Source organism: Bison bison, unplaced genomic scaffold, assembly GCF_000754665.1.
Source record: "Bison bison bison isolate TAMUID 2011002044 unplaced genomic scaffold, Bison_UMD1.0 scf7180017864239, whole genome shotgun sequence".
Lineage (NCBI taxonomy): Eukaryota > Metazoa > Chordata > Mammalia > Artiodactyla > Bovidae > Bison > Bison bison.
The window spans coordinates 2,453,920-2,461,596 of NW_011494811.1; positions in this window are offsets into that span (position 1 = coordinate 2,453,920).

Below are 7,677 nucleotides of genomic sequence, written 5' to 3' on the forward strand. Positions count from 1 at the left end.
TGAATGAGTGAGTGAATAAATGAATGAATGGGTGAATGGATACCTAGACAGTGTCCCTGCTCTCACCTTACTTAAAATCATCTGATGAGAAAACCACAGTGAACCTCTGACATAGCACATGGCCCCCAGTGGCTTTTGCCCTCCCTGAGGACGGGCCCCAGAGCTCACAGTGGCCCAGGAGACTCCGGGAGCCAATGCCCTGTCCCCTTGTTGGCCTCAGCTTCTACTGTTGCCCCTCTCTGGCTCTGCTCCAGTCACACTGGCCTCCTAATGTTCCCTGAGTCTGCCAGTACCCTTCCCCTCTGCCCCTTTGTTCATTCTGCCTTCTTTCCAGAAGGCTCTTCTCCCAGATGTCTGCATAGCTTGCACCTGCACCCCCTGCAGGGCTCTGCTCAAACCTCACCTCCTTGGTGAGCCTTCCCCAACCACCATCTGTAAAACCCCAGCCCTACACTTGCCTTCCATCCTTCCACCTGCTGTTTCTCCTTACAGTGCTTAGCACCATCGGATATTCTATGTGCATTTTGCTTATCAATGTTATATTGTTGACTGCTTCTTCCCACAAAAATAAAACCTTCACCAGGGCAGGGATTGTCTGTTTCATCTAATGCTGGATCCTGAAGCCCAGAACAGTACCCAATGGGACTCGAAGACAATGGCTAATGAGTATGTGAGTGATGGAGTGATGAGCTGTCATGACCACAAGCATCTCCTACCCCCACACCACACTCCCCACACTCAGCTAACACAACACTTGGAACTGTAATCGACCAAGACGGTGGCAGGGTAGTTTTTGCCCATTTTAGGGATCTCCTTACTCACATGCTTCTGGCAGGGCTGCTAATCACTTCCCTCCCACCTGACCAATACCTCAGTCACCACCATGAGGTGGGCACAAGACCCAGGCTAAGCTGACCTTGTCACTGCACTCCCAGACACAGGGGACTGGTTCAGAACAGTCATTTGACTTAATCTGGGCTGATAAGAATTGAGACTGAGTGCTGAAGAATTGATGCTTTCGAACTGTGGTGCTAGAGAAGACTCTTGAGAGTTCCTTGGACTGCAAGAAGATCAAACCAGTCAATTCTAAAGGAAATCAACCCTGAATACTCATTGGAAGGACTGATGTTGAAGCTTAAACTACAATACTTTGGCCACATATGCAAAAAGCCAACTTATTGGAAAAAACTCTGATGCTGGGGAAGATTGAAGGCAGGAGGAGAAAGGGGCGGTAGAGCATGAGATGGTTGGATGGCATCACTGACTCGATGGACTTGAGTTTGAGCAAACTCCGGAAGATAATGAAGGACAGGGAAGACTGGCATGCTGAAGCCCATGGGGTTGCAAAGATTTGGACATGACTTAGCAACTGAATAACAACAATAATCAAAATCCACCCTGAGACTTTTCTATGACGTCTTTTTGTTAGCACTGCTAAGCCTGGGAAGTGGGAGTCTTCCTGCCCACAGAAATCTTATCTGGAGAATGAAACCAAGAACAATTAATCAGACCCAAGACATGGAAAGAAAGAGCTCCAATGATATTCTTTGGGGTCCCTGAAGCCAATTATTTCTGATCCAAATTCAGTTTTTGTTTTTTTTTTAATCTTTCTATATCTGTCTACCTACCTACCTTTTTTTTTTCTTTTGAACCAGTTTGAGTTGGCTATTCACTCAAAAACAAACCTTCAGAGATATCAGTCCTTTGGTCCTTCCAGTGAAAAGAAAACCACTCTCCAAAAGTAAGAAACAAAACTCAAAAACAAAAACCAACAAATGGGCCACCAGTAGCAATGACGCGGTTTGGGTGAAAGCCATCCATTTCAAGATTTTCAAGCTAGTCTCTGCAATCTGGCCCAGGGACTTGAGCCCAGAGCGGGGTGAGGCATTAGTAGCCTTGTCGAGGAGGCAGGGCTGTGTCAGACTTCAGGAAGGGTGGGGGTTGGGGGGAGTCCCCATCTGGACCATGACTTAAGAGGCCCTCGAGCTGCCACTGTAAGCTCCACTGTTGAAGAGATTAGTGAGTAACAGCCTGATGAGCCTCCCACAGCCCTCCAGCCTCCTCCTGAGAGTTCTTGGTGTTGTTTAAGAAACAGCCTCCCCTCTAGTCTGTGTTTTCAGGAAGTGGCAAATCCAGCACTTCCATGTCCGATAAGGTCAATCATATCTTGAAATTGTTTAAGCTGAAAGAATGACTCTGCTCTATAAACTGGGGAGAATTATTTCTCATTTTTTGGAGACTTTTATTTTCAGTCCCTTACTTCAATTAAACTTTGAAAACCTGCCTGACTTGCATCAGTTTGTTCTTTTTTTCCACCTAGATTTGCTTATTTCTTCTTGACTGCTAAATTTAGGAAACAAACAGCCAAGGGGAAGTTTTAAAATAAGAAAGGAAAATATTTTCCATGTCATTTTCATCAAAAACAGTTCAACCCAAATCTCCAAGCCTTGTAAATTTTCTTTTAAAACATACACATATCCCTAAATTTTAGATTTAAACAACTCTAACTCCTTTTGAATAACTGCTGCCGAATTTCCTTTTACGACCAGTAAAACAGGTACCTGCTGGGTTTGCCTTTCACTAAATTGACTGGAACTGCAAATAAAAAGACTCTGGTCCTTTTTAATGGATGACTCTTGACTTTTTTTTTTTTTTCCTGAGGCTGCTTTAAACTCCAAACACCTGGTGAACAAAATATAATTCCCAACCACTCCCGACTGCCCTGGGAACAAAAATCTCATCTGATGCTGTGTCTCACATTAAAAGACTGCCATTCATTAGGAGAGCTGGGAAACAGTGCATGAGTCACCATCTCTGAGAACACGGTCTTGCGTTCCACCTCTCCCAAATGAAAAGGCGGGCCCCCTGAGTGTCTCCGCATGCTGCTGGGTTCTGGGGAAGCAGCCAACTCCGCTTGGACTGCCAGTGCTCCTGCTCAACCAGACAGGATGCTGAGGGCGGCACCAGGCTGGCAATCTCAGCTTGGGCACAGGGGAAGCTTGCCTGGGTTACTGAGCGCCTGCCCCAGACATGTCCCCATCTTCCCTTTCAAATTGCATGTATACCAAGTCGTGTCCAACTCTGTGTGACCCTGAGGACTGTAGCCCACCAGGCTCCTCTGTCCGTGGGATTCTCCAGGCAAGAATACTGGAGTGGGTTGCCATTTCCTTATCCAGAGGATCTTCCTGACCCAGGGATCGACCCTGTGTCTCTTACATCTCTAGCATTCGCAGGCGAGTTCTTTACCACTAGGGCTACCTAGGATGTCCTTTTCAAAAGTAGTCATTTATTATAGGATTACCAGCCTGGGCTTCGAAATCTGATGGCCCTGGGATTGAATGCCAAGTGCTTACTGCTCTCTGGCCTTGGAAAGTCACCTAGCCTTTCTGAGTGTGCTTCTTAATCTGGAAAATGGGGATTACGGTGAGGATTCAAGAAGATAATGTAGATGATGGGTTTAGCACAGTAACTGGCATATAAATTATATATTAATTATCATTAGCTTGCCTGCCTTTTTAGCAGTGGCTCTCAACCCTGGCTGAACATTAGAATCATCTGGGAAGATTTTTAACATCCTAACATCTAGGTCCTACCAAAGACTAACTACATCAAAATCTCTGGAGGTGAGTGGCAAGCATCAGGGGTTCTTAAGGCTCTCCAGATGTTCCAATGTGCCACCAAGGCTGAGCTGCTGCTTCCAGCGAATGCAGGGAGGTGAGCGACTACTAGTCACAAGCTACTGAAATTACAGGACCAAGAGTCTGGAGGGACCTAAGCCATCTCCCCTGACCTCCTCCCAGGAGCAGCACTGTGAGTCTGGTTTTCTGGCCTCTATTTGTACTGACCCAGAGTTTCACCATCAGCAAAGCCAAATGCAGGTCAGCTAGAGCCTCCAAGGTTACTCTAGAAATGCCACCTTGTAACACTTATGTTTCCAGGCCTGGGAGGTTCTAGTTCAATTACATACCAAGGAGCCCAAGGTAGGGGCTGCCTGGGAAGGTCACTTTGAACTTCCAGTTAGATTTCCCACCATGGCCTGACTTCTCCAGGGTGCTGATAACTGCAGAGCTTTATGACATCAGTGGTCTCACCAAGAAAGGGAGTGGGGGCACATTACCCATTCTGAATTAGGGTCCTCCATTCAAGGATGGGACAGGGCACCAGGTCCACTGTTCCAGACCACCTCTGCTCAGATCCAGGAATATGCCAGTCGCAATCAAGCTCTCTGGGTCTCATTTCCCACTCTCTGCTCAGCCCAGAGGCCATCTAGGGATGGAGGGATTCTAAGGGTGGTCCATGCTAGCAATGTGTGGTGTGAAAGCTCAGTTTCCACCTGCTTATCAGCTTACCCAAGTTGAGTAGAGCATTCCTGGGTCTATAAGGGGTACCAGAACTCTGGCTGACCCTCCCAGCCACCACTGCTGCAGAGTATGAGGAAAGATTAGGCCTCTTCTAATCTGATACTATCTGCTGACTGAGGGTCTATGATGACCTGGATGCAGTCTTCAAGTAGTCTTGCCAAATAGGTGTTTTTTAAATCCTTATTTTACAGAGGTGGAAACTGAAGCCCAGAGAGGTAAAATAACCAGCCCAAGGTCACACAGCTTCTGATTGGCTGGGTTGGGACTAGAATTGAGGTTGTCTGGCTGCAAAGCCTAAGGACAAAGCTTCCTCGGGGTGCCTTCAGACTACTCCGGGGCCAGATGAGCTTGGCACCCGCCTTCCGACTCTGAGTCCCTCAGCTCCCAAGCAAGCTGGCCTTCAGTGCCTGGACCACAAACAGGCCCTGACAAGCACAAGTTAGGGGTGGCCTCCCTCCTGGGCTCAGGGTTCAGAGCATCAGTTCATGGCTTTAATGGGGACCTGCCCAGTGCTGTCATCTCTTGGCCTGACATGAGGATGGAAACATTTCTTTGCTTAGGGCTAGAAAGAACACGGAAAAAATGAGAAGTAGAAGAGCTTGTATTACTCAGACCTAAATAGCACATAACCAGATTTCCTCAGGTCAGCTCAGGCTCTCTTTAGTCTTTCCAGCCAGGGACACCCTCAGGGTCTTGATGGACTTCAGCTGCAGTCACAGTTCAAGGGGGACAAAACTGATTTCCAATCAGATTCTTGTCTGCTGGATTGTATCAATCCTCCAAACAACATTGCCACACTCTGTGGCTGAGAGCAAGGAGGCCAGCAAAGAGAACTGCTGTGACGGCTCTCAGGGCTCCCCAGGCCCAACACACACCCTCCCCGCCAACATGCGGTATAGGTCCCCACCTCGTTCTGCTCCAGTAACCAAGTGTAGTATGTCACTGTTTGTAAGTTATTGCACTTCTGGTGTTTTATACTCCGAATCTATTGAACTTGAACTTGTCAGATATTAATTGGAAAAATAAAGCAATAATGGGTCACATAACAGGGCTTTCCTGGTGGCTCAGGTGATAAAGAATCTGCCTGCAATGCAGGAGACTCGGGTTCCATCCCTGGGCTGGGAAGTTCCCTGGAGAAGGAAATGGCAACCCACTGCAGTATTCTTGCCTGGGAAATCACATGGACAGAGGAGCCTGGTGGGCTACAGTCCATGCGGTCACAAATAGAACACTGAGGGTTACAGTAGCCTCCACTGAGATTGGGACCAGCTGGGCCAGGATCAAATTCTATCCATTAGACTCAGCAAGGCCCTGACCACGGGGTGGGCATCTTAGTTTGAGACACTTTTCAGCACAGAGAGCCAAATTAGAGCCAATAGTGGCTGAGGCAGTACATTATTGGCATTGTGGGTCAAGTCCAGAAATACATTACCTGTTGTTCATGACTAATGTGATTAAACAATTAGGTTAGACCCATCAATAGGAGAAAGCAGGACAGAGACAGACGTTTAAAATCAGGTTAAACGGAAAGAAAAAGGAGGCAGGGAAGGGGAACTGGAAAAAGCAGTCTGCCTCCTGGGTGACTTTCTTAAAGAGCCACTGCCGGGGTGGGTACAACTTATCCTCTCAGCAGGACCATGCCCCAGGACTGGCCCTCCCCTGCAGCCCAGCATTTTATCTAAGTACAATATACTAAGTGGCTGTAAAGTCTGGAAACAGGGATAATAGTAATATTTTTTAATGGATAGAGACATTTTGATGACTTCTGGGATACGCCAAAGATGTGGTTTTATTCAGTGAGAAATCAGAGACACAGATCATCTGATTACAGATGCATGTGTTGGGATCCAGGGCAGTGCGGTCTTATGTACCGTATTCGTTGCAGCTCTGCACAGTGCACCGAACCATACGTTGTTAATGAGCAACAGCGAACAACCATTTCATGCAATCTAAATGAGCCACTTACTATATATGCTCATCCATGTTTTCGTAGATGTCCACCCCGTGGCTAAACAGAATCTTAAAGAGAAAATGCAGTTCATTCTTGAAAAAGCTTCAGTGATATTAAGATACACATTTTCCCTGACTTAATTTACAAACTCAGGGCAATCCGACTAACAGCAAATAACAACTGTGTTGGGGGTGGGGGGGCGGTGGTAAGGATTCAGCTAGGAGAGTTTAAACATGAGTGAACAAACAGTGAAAATCTGAAAAAAATTAAAGATAGAGAAATAGACCTACCAGATATTAAGACATATCAAAGTCTGTAGATTTTGTATGGCAAGACACTACTGGCATAATACCAAACAGATCAGTAAAAGAAAATGGAGAGATCAGAAATAGATCCAAGTAAATATGAAGGGTTGTCATAAGATACAGTTGCATTTCAAATGGCAGGGGGAAGGGGAAGGATGTGCTATTCAGTGAATGATGTTAGCAATGCGACGAGATGCCACAGAAACAAAGAAAGCTGAATGCATTTCCCAAACCAAAATTAATTCTAGGTGGCTCAAAAAATTTTAATTTAAAAAAGGAACTGAGAAGTGTAAAGAGAAAATTGCTTACTTTTTATTCTATTTTTTGGCAATCTTCAACATAAAATTCAAATGTTATTTTTAAAACTACATAAAGACTTTTAAAACTAGAAATACCAGAAAGTCAAGATACAAATATCGCACTGGGAAAAAAGTATATTAGCCAAATATATGCCAAAGAACTAACTTCTTTAATATACAAAGAGCTCTTATGAATCAAAGAGCCAACAATTCACAAGAAATGTAGACATACTACAAACTACAAATGGTGGAGAGGGTGCAGAGAAAAGGGAGCCCTCCCACACTGTTGGTGGGAATGTAGGTTGGTGCAGTCACTATGGAAAACAGTATGGAGTGACTGATTGAGGCACAGTCTCTCAGGAGGTACCTCAAAAAAACTGAAAATAAAACTATTAATACCATATGACCCAGCAATCCCACTCCTGGGCAAATGTCCAGGTACAACTATAACTCAAAAAGATACAGGCACCACTATGTCCATAGCAGCACCATTCACAATAGCCAAGACATGGAAGCAGCCTAAATATCCATCAACAGACGACTGGATAAAGATGTGGCACATATACACAATGGAGTATTATTCAGACATAAGAAGGAATGAAATAACACGATTTGCAGCAACATGGATAGATCTAGAGATTATCATACTAGGCCAGAAAGAGAAAGACAAATACCGTATCAGTTCAGTTCAGTTCAGTCACTCAGTCGTGTCTGACTCTTTGCGACCCCATGAATCGCAGCACGCCAGGCCTCCCTGTCCA